Source organism: Carassius carassius, chromosome 42 (assembly GCF_963082965.1).
Source record: "Carassius carassius chromosome 42, fCarCar2.1, whole genome shotgun sequence".
Taxonomy (NCBI): Eukaryota; Metazoa; Chordata; class Actinopteri; order Cypriniformes; family Cyprinidae; genus Carassius; species Carassius carassius.
The window spans coordinates 24,054,467-24,062,706 of NC_081796.1; the positions used below are offsets into that span (position 1 = coordinate 24,054,467).

The 8,240-nt window shown below is 36.2% G+C and overlaps 1 protein-coding gene across 2 annotated transcripts in view; it reads right to left on the reverse strand.

Moving 5' to 3' along the window:
* LOC132124278 (gamma-1-syntrophin-like) overlaps nucleotides 1-4,835 on the reverse strand; it is a 41,758-nt gene extending 36,923 nt beyond the window's left edge. For both annotated transcript variants that reach the window (XM_059535229.1, XM_059535226.1), the window contains exon 1: nucleotides 4,501-4,835. The gene's annotated coding sequence lies outside the window, so the exon portion shown is untranslated. The remainder of the gene's footprint in view (nucleotides 1-4,500) is intronic.
* Between the last annotated feature and the right edge of the window lie 3,405 nt (nucleotides 4,836-8,240).

The following is an 8,240-nucleotide window of genomic DNA, read 5'->3' on the forward strand; positions in this document are numbered from 1 at the left end:
CGGCTCCTCATTCCAAAACCAATCACGTCTCTAAAGGTGCTGCATCATTTTGAGGCATTCCAAGGGGCAGTTCTGTGTTTGCGGAAACACCCATTTTCAAAACCAATAAAATTCAAGGGTCAGGAATCAACTAAACAGCCACACAGCATGACAAAACGGGGTCTGTTCTGGAAAACAAGCAGTCTAACCTCCAAAACATGAAGTATCAGCCAAGAAGCAAGGATCATCTGGCAACAAAAGGCTGAGCTTATTATTGTGTGTGCTTGACAAGAATGAATGACTGCTTGAAGCTATTGTTCACTTTTGACTTTGACCATCCTTGCATGAATTGCAAACAAACTACACGCTCTGACACAACCATATGCTCCATGACAATCTGCATCCAAATAAAGAAACACACATCCTTACACACTTTACGGCTCTGTGACCGTGTAGACACAAACAGTGTATGTAGAATATTTCAGAAAAATATTCGCAACATGGATTATAGAGTTCTGCATGTTGTGTTTTTCTCCAGCATATTCCAGCATTGCTACAGAGGAGAACGGGGTAAGCTGTGTCACTTTTGACTTGAGCTCTAGTCAAGCAGAAATTGGATTAAATGAATACACCTAACTATATTGCAGGATGTATGCTATCAGAAGAAATATACATATTAAAATATATATTTAACAATATAAATATTTAAAAAAGTATGGGAAAATTGACATTTATATTGAAAATATAATCTTTAACATTTAATTTATTTATGTGCAATCCAATGCATATTCTAATACGAATGTATTATTGGTAACACTTTACAATAAGTTTTGGTGTTATTAGTTATTATGAACTAGCAATGAGCAGGACTTATAAAGCATTTATTAATCTTAGATTATGTTCATTTCAACATGTACTAATACATTATTAAAACAAATGGACCTGAACTAAGATGACTTAAAAACAATGAACAATTGTATTTTATTAATTAACGTTAACAAAGATGAATAAATACTGTAACAAATGTACTGATTATTGTTCGTTTATATGCATTAACTAATGTTAACTAATGTGACCATATTGTAAAATGTTACCATCATGCACATTATTCATGTTTACGTTTACATTCATGTTAATATTCAAAATATATATGAATGTAATGAATCAATTGTCAATATTTTGCATTAGTATTTGTATTAGTATTGGTCAAAAACTGTACATGTTTTAAACATATAATTATATTTCAATCTTTAGAAGTTTATTTTAAATAAAATGCAATTTACCTGCAATGTTGAAAATTTATTGAGATTTTCTAAAAAATATAAATAAAAATATGGTCAGATGACAAAGAATTATGCACAGTTTGTCTGATTAATGGGGTGAAACAGACACTTTTTACGTCACTCTTCCCTACACCACATGCATCCAAACTCCACACTCATATGTGCTTATTTAAAATTTACATTCAAAACCATGCACATTAATAGTGAAAACGTCCTGTTTATGCTGACGTAACAGCTTCCACTCTTCTGAGAAGGCTTTTTATTAGATACACAGCTGCTGTTCAAGAAATGGTCAGGAATCAGTAACCCATGTTATTATGGATGCACTTATTCAAAATAATGTTCATGCAAGACATTTTTGACTGACATAGCAAGTGTTATATTCTATGCACTGAAGATTTTAATGGCCGTGTTGCATTAGAGCACACACACTATTTATAATTTAGCCCATAGAGCACCAGCATCAAGGCGCACCATTATCATCATATACCGCTCTTATACACACCCCTATCGTTTTCATTGCTTTCTTTTAGCTTGTTCCACAGAAATCACTGCTGTTACAGAAGCCTCGCCATCTGTCTCATCACATTTTACGAGAAAGGTCTGCTGGATGCTTCCGCTGCCTAATGGATCACTTAGAGCACTTGTCTGTTACTATTCAGGGTGCGCTGGGTAACCTTGAATGCTGCCATTGCTGTGACTGCAAGTGAGACAAAATGATAAACCGTGCACTGCAGGCGTGAGCAAAGATTTGACTGATCCTTGGGTGGTTCTCTAGTAGGTCTGAAACAAAGTGACAAAGTGACGTGAAACACAGCCAAGTATGGTGACCCATACTCAGAATTCATGCTCTGCATTTAACCCATCCAAAGTGCACACACACACACCGTGAACACACACCCGGAGCAGTGTGCAGCTGCATGAATGAAGAAGAGAGCATGAAAGTATACTCTTAAAGGAATAATTCACCCAAAACTGAGAATTTGCTGAAATACTACTCACCCACAGACCATCCAAGATGTAGATGAGTTAGTTTCTTCATCAGAAAAGATTTGGGAAAATGTAGCATTACATCACTTGCTCACCAATGGATCCTCTGCAGTGAATGGGTGCCGTCCAAAAGCAATCCATACGACTCCAGTCCATCAATTAATGTCTTGTGAAGTGAAAAGTTGCACATTTGTAAGAAACAAATCCATCATTAAAGGGATAGTTCCCCCAAAGATGAAAATTGCCCCATTATACTCACCCTCCAAGGCATCCAAGGGGTATATGACTTTCTTCTTTCAGACAAATCCAATCAGAGTTATATATAAAAAAAAAAAGAAAAAATGTCCTGGCTCTTCCCAATTTTCATCTGAAAGAAGAAAGTAATTTACACCTTGGATGCCTTGAGGGTGAGTAAAACACGGGGTAATTTTCATTTTTGGTTGAACTATCCCTTTAAGATATATCCCTTTTTTATCTTCAAACCGTTGCTTCTAGCTAAACATGAGTCCTCTGTCCGTAATGTTGCTTTCTCCAGTGAAATATTTGTCTCGTCTTAATTAAGCAGAGAAATATGCACCAATCAAGCACCATTTACAAGCAAAAAAAGTCTGAAACTATTCTAAACAAATTGGTATTTTGGCCATGAGCAATTTCATACAAACACAAAACCTTTCTTTTCACCAGATGTTAACTGATGGACTGGAGTGGTGTGGATTACTTGTGGATTATTGTGATGTTTTTATCAGCTGTTTGGACTCTCATTCTGACGGCACCCATTCACTGCAGAGGATCCATTGGTGAGCAAGTGATCATAATGCTAAATTTCTCCAAATCTGTTCCCATGAAGAAACAAACTCATCTACATCTTGGATGGCCTGAGAGTGCATAAATATATAGCAAATGTTTATCTCTGGATAAACTATTCCTTAAAAAAAACTAAAGGTATAAAAACCTTTATGCTTGTCTGTAACAGACAGATCAAGCATTAAATATCCATTAAATCTATATGAATATTTATAGTATTTCTCTCATTAGAATTTAACCTTTATAAACTCAGAAATCATATCTATGAATGTTTATAACAACATAAACTCTATTTCCAACTCTAAATATTCCTACGGTCTTGACAGAATAGCTCAAGACAATAGCTCAACTCCCTATTTACCTGTCTTCATATAATTTTCTGGCTGGGTTGAGGACTATATCTGAGAGTTTTCCTTTTGTTTGCTCTATATCAAACCATGAAACACAAGACAGGCTTAAGAAAGAAAGACATCTTTTTAGGTATGGAAAGCCACAAGACATTCACCAGCTGTCTGCAGGTCGCATTCGGGTTGAGTCAACGATGCACACAACACAGTCACTTCTCCCTCGACACGACAAACCATTATCACTCTATTTAAACAGTGTTTCGTGTAAATGAGGCACTATAGGGTGTATGTGCATAAGAACAATCTGTCGCAGATAATGATGGCAAAACATTATGATAATGCTGGCCTGTTTATGTTAAAGAATGCAGGTGGTTCTGTCCTCCTTCTAGTTATCTGCTTAGTAAAGCAAATGAAATATGTAATTGATATAATGGATATCAATGTGAACACATGCAACACACAGATGAATCCCAACGAAAAAGATGTCAGCTGACCGTGTAACACTTGGACACTTGTGGTGCTAAGTCAAATCAGCTTTAAAGCAGCTTTGCCATGTCAGATATTAACAAGCTACGTCATATTTACATGTTTATTTAAATGAATTATTCAATCACATTAAACTGAGGACAAATTGGATGCTTGAGGGCATACAAACCCTTAATTAAAAATGATGGGCGTCCCTAAAGACGCATCTTTGAAGGGCTGCCAGCCCAAGAACAATTTGATAGACAATGTTTGGATGAGAACAAGGATGCATGTGTTTTATTGCACCTGATGTGAATAGAAGATCTGACACAGCAAAACGTGCATAAGCAAGGCTGTTCTATGCTCCAGCATCTCTAATGCAGCATCAAAGGCTTCACACACTCATTTGTGTTCTCAAGTTGAGGCAACAAAGCTTCGTTTTTAGATCATTTGGATGGGTGTTCAGTGAGATTCTAAATCTCACTCCTTCACTTGTCCTCTCCATAATTAGATCTGTCTGAGTGAGTAATCTGGTTAGAAACACTTATCAGAAAAGCTTACCAAATAGACAAATGACTGGTCAGTTAAAATATGTGCATCTATTGTATTGCATTAGATGGAAATCCCAGTACTGTTAGTTATAAAAGCTTACCTGATATTCAACTAACAGGTGGTAAATTGCAATTGGTTCCACTCGTTCAAGTTCACAATTCTTCCATCTCTCTTGCATTTGTCATCACTGTCTATATGAAAACGAGTGATCAGCCTCCGGATCATAACGACCACTAATGCACAGTCTCCATCCGCAACCGCTTGGCAAAATATTCCAAAGCGAGTCCTTTAAACTTGCTCTTAGTATATATTCCCACAGCAGGCGAAACACATCTGTCGTCTTGTTCTCCAGCATCCTCCGCAATCCGAGCCATGCAGGTTTCCATCTACATATCTTCTGCTGTCGCTAGGCATCCTGAGCAATAATAATGACCGGCTGAAAACCACAAGTAGCGATGTCCGATTCGCTAGCGAACGGTTCTTTGAACAGATTCTTCTGAATGATTCTCTCGAGCCGATTCGCAAAGCGTGTGAAAGCGAAATAACGCGGATGTAGGAGAACTTTGGCTATATTCGAAATGAAACGGCACTCACTGCATCTGCGCAATATATACTGTACACCTAGTATTTTACACAGTCTTTTATTTTTACTATTTAAAACAACATGACCTAATGGTTTGGTAATGTGACTTACCGTTTTCAGTGGAAATAAATATAGTTCTGCATTTTTCAGTTTTGATTTAAAAAAATGTAATTGCTTTCTGGTCAAACAATGACAGACTGAAAAAAAAATTACTGATATAACATTCGTCACACTAAAAATCAATAGACAAACTGAGTGCACCAGTCTAGTACACAGTGCACACACACCCTAAAATTGGGTCACTTTGTATCATTCATGCACATCTTGGCAGATGTAAAAGCCATCTGCATATTGGAAATGTGCAAAACATAATGCATCATACTTCATAATAGAAGTAGGGAAGTAGGCTATGCTATTTTTTCCAAACAGGCTAATACCATTCTTCATAGTTTTGCATTACTATGCAGAATTCAGTGAATGTAGCAATAGTGTAGCCTACATTATATAGAAGAATTCAGCTAGCAGTAATCTTCCAATGTTTTGAATTAGAATAACATACGAAAGAACGCGATATAGGGTTACCTAATTACAAAATGGCTGTTTTTTTAGTAACTCTGCGTTTATCTATAAATTAAATGTAAAATAAAACCTCAAGCAGGGACATCCGCAAACATTTGCAAGCGAGGACTCAATCAATCAATTTGTGGTTTTGTGTTTTGAACCGGTTCATTTGAAACAAACAGCCCGAAAGAACCGACTCGCTAAAAGAACCGAACGCGTCTGTGCGAATCACAAGCGCTTTTCACGTCTCTCCCTCTCTCTCTCTCATCTGCCTTTTCGTTCCGTCATTGTTGACCGACGCTAAGCATCTGTCCGATTTAGTATGAATATATTAGCAGAATATTTAGAACTGAAAATCAAAGCTGAGGGAGTAAAGACGCGGTGCACAAACGCACGAGATGGGGGCACTTTAAAGCTCCATCATGTGCGTGCTTCTCAATGCGGTATTATTTGGTGAAGGAGGCAGAGGAACCCACAGACTCTACGAGAACATTCCCCACAAAGCTTTACATAACCAACGATGATTCTACACAACATTACAAATTACCAGAGATATTTCAGTTTTAGCAATGCCTCTGCATACTGTTTTAGTAGTAGTCGGTAATAGCCTATGCAGTCAGCATGTCCTCTATATGCTGTGGTTTTCTTACTTTTTTTATCCATCACTGACATGCAAATTATCATTTTAAAAAGGATAATTAACTTTGCCTCATAAGTAATAACACCCTTTCTTTCTTTCTACTGGATTATCCATTAATTTTTAGTATGCAGGATATAGGTGTTAAACATCTGGGCTGATAGTGAAAAGGTTACAGTTGTGACTACCACAATAGGTTATCTGTGAGCAATCTCCATTGTGCGTTTGAGTAAAGCACTTAACCTCAGGTTGCTCTGGAGGGACTGTCTCTGTAATAACTACTGTACGTCGCTTTAGATAAAAGCATCTGCTAAAATGACCTGCTTACACAGTCTCCACAGCAGAATAACATTAACAAGAAACATACATTAGGTCATCAGACATACTACTGGATATCTATTCCCATTGCACTTTATCTAGAAAGGCTGTTATAAGATCTCTTGAACCAGCGGTTGTGAAGGAGCCTGATTGTGCCGTCCTGACATTTATTTCCCCTGTCTCAGCAAACACAATCCAGTTTCTGTTCATCCATACATTTATCAGGCCCTGTGTGATTGGAGTCAACAATGCATGTACAAACAACTGTCAAGACTGGTTGACATAATAGCAAATTACAGCAACTGTTTGTAAATCATAAAAAATGCAATACTGTATTATTATTTTATATATTTATTATGCAATAATTGCAATGTAATATATATGCAATATATATTCAGTATAGGTTTTACTGCTACAAAACAAAGAAAGTAGTGCGAAACTATATTTTCACTGTGCTTATACTGTCAAACACACAGAGAAATACAGACAAATGTATTTGTGTCATTGAGAACAGAGAAATGAATGCCCTTGCTTTCACTGCGCAGTGAACAAAGGATACTACCTCATTTCTGTAATTAGTTTTGGCAGATAAGAAATCTGTCTTACAATTAAAAATTCCCCCAGAAGAGGAAGAAATCTGCTTAGCATGCCTGTTTTAATTACTCAAGACAAGAGGCCTATAGAGAGGTGCTTCCTTTATATTCACATGACGATGGTTATCTTTTAATCTTCATTTGATGGTTATTGATTTGACCTGTTATTCACTTTTCTGATGCTTCTAACCAGAACAGGGTTTTTTTCTGAAAAAAAAATGCATCCAAATAAAAAAATATTAAAGGCCTACAGTTTTCATTCACTCTGTGCCAAATATATATATTGGAATCTTTCGGTCTAAGTTGTCTGACTAAAGCACACCTTAATCGGGTTATTAAAAGCCATTGAATTTATGAAAACAAGACTGTGACGGATCGACAATCTTTACAATGTTGCAAATGTTCTAAATCATGTAATTTTCACAGCTCAACCTTCAAAACTGGTTTATGAACTTTTTTATTAAACAACAGTGCATGGGCTACAATCCATTGAGCGCACTGTATTTTTCTTCCTCACAGCCTCCCAGTTTTCATTACCTATCAAAAATTAAATACGGCGCTTCTCTGATTAAGGTCTATACTGAGCAATTATAACCTATCACCATTAACTCTGAAAACACTCTTTGTCCTGTTTTCATTGAAATACCCATCTAAAAGCAGCTCTCCAATTATGAATCGGCTTCTAGAATAGCTACAAGTCTAAATGGAACGAGGTGCTAATGGTTTCTATCAGCATAAAAATGTAGTGATTTTACAACACAATGAATATACTGTGATTCCAAAAAGAAGTTGGACACTCAAGGCACACTTAAAATTGCATTGCATTAAACAACAAAATATAAAACACAGTGGCATATATATATATATATATAAACACATATAAACACAAACAAAATGAGAAGCAGCACATTAGAATGAAAAATTTTAAGTTTAAAGCTCAAAAAATAATAATTAAAAACAGCACTTTTTTAACTTATGATTGCTCGAATCAACTGGTTTATTGATTGTATGGTCCATCAAATAGAATTTATTTAAAGTAGACGTAGTAGGCCTACATTCAATTAACTCGAGGTGACATTTTTAAGAAGGCCAAGACATTTAAAATATTCTGTTTTAACCTTAATTTAG